Source organism: Zingiber officinale, chromosome 11A, assembly GCF_018446385.1.
Source record: "Zingiber officinale cultivar Zhangliang chromosome 11A, Zo_v1.1, whole genome shotgun sequence".
Lineage (NCBI taxonomy): Eukaryota > Viridiplantae > Streptophyta > Magnoliopsida > Zingiberales > Zingiberaceae > Zingiber > Zingiber officinale.
The window spans coordinates 12,631,613-12,632,658 of record NC_056006.1 but is presented as its reverse complement, the minus strand read 5'-3'; the positions used below and the strand labels follow the sequence as shown (position 1 = coordinate 12,632,658).

General features: G+C 32.7%; 1 non-coding gene across 1 annotated transcript; it reads right to left on the bottom strand.

The window, feature by feature from the left end:
• Positions 1-713: 713 nt before the first annotated feature.
• On the bottom strand, positions 714-819 carry LOC122033080. The gene has a single exon (XR_006126343.1). It is a non-coding gene; the product is annotated as a small nucleolar RNA R71 (small nucleolar RNA).
• Positions 820-1,046: the final 227 nt, after the last annotated feature.

The window sequence follows — 1,046 nt, the reverse complement described above, 5'->3', positions numbered from 1 at the left end:
AACATTCTAGTCTAACTTTTCTCTGTTTTTCTTTTGATTTAGTTTCTTTCTTCTTTTTTCTTTTGTAAACATATCTTGCAATCTTGTTCTTGTGTATGTGAAGATCAAACGTCGTAAAGGCCTCAAGAATAACAAGAACTTATAAACACATTAGTTGATTAACATATGAATTATTCTAGACATTTTTCTTTTTCCTTTTATCTTTTCTTTTTTGTTTTCATTATGTACTTTCTTTCTTACAATTTAAATTCTGCATTTTCTTTCTTGCTTTTCACATTGCATTTTATCTCTTGTCTTTGATTCTTCATTTTTGTTTTCTTGAATATCCATGAGCACTAACATGTCAAGCATGCCCATGAGAAATTTTTCTACGCCCTTTTCTGCAAGATTTTTATCTCCCATTGTGCAACCTCAAATTGAAGCAGAAAGTTTCCAACTAGACCAAGAGTTAATTTTTATGATACAAGGTCACAAATTTGGAGGAGAAGCATCAGAAAGTCCTTATCTGCATCTTGAAACATTTTTAGAGATTTGTGATATGGTGAAATGTGAAGGAGTGTCAGCAGATGCAGTTCGATTAATGACATTTCCTTTCAGTATCAAGGATAAAGCAAGTAATTGGTTATATTCTCTCCATCCTCAAAGTATCACAAGTTGGGAGCAATTGGAGAAGCAATTTCTGAATCATTTTTTCCTTCCAAGCAGAACAGTGTATATGAGGAATTGCATAACAAATTTTGCTCAGGCATATGGAGAATCATTATTTGAAGTATGGGATAGATTCAAGAGTCTTCAAAGACAGTGCCCTCATCATGATTTTAAAAAATGGTTGATTCTACACATATTCTATGGGAGAATTTCTTTCTCGGACAAGAGTTTAATGGATTCATCAACTGGAGGTTCTTTTATGGACAAAAGTGTAGATGAAGAATATAATTAATTGATTAAGTGGCATTGAACCTCCATGGATGGTCGAACAAAAGTTGGATGGAATCTCCCTCAAAAATTCAAGAAGTGCAAATCATAAATGTAAGAGAGTCTGTCAA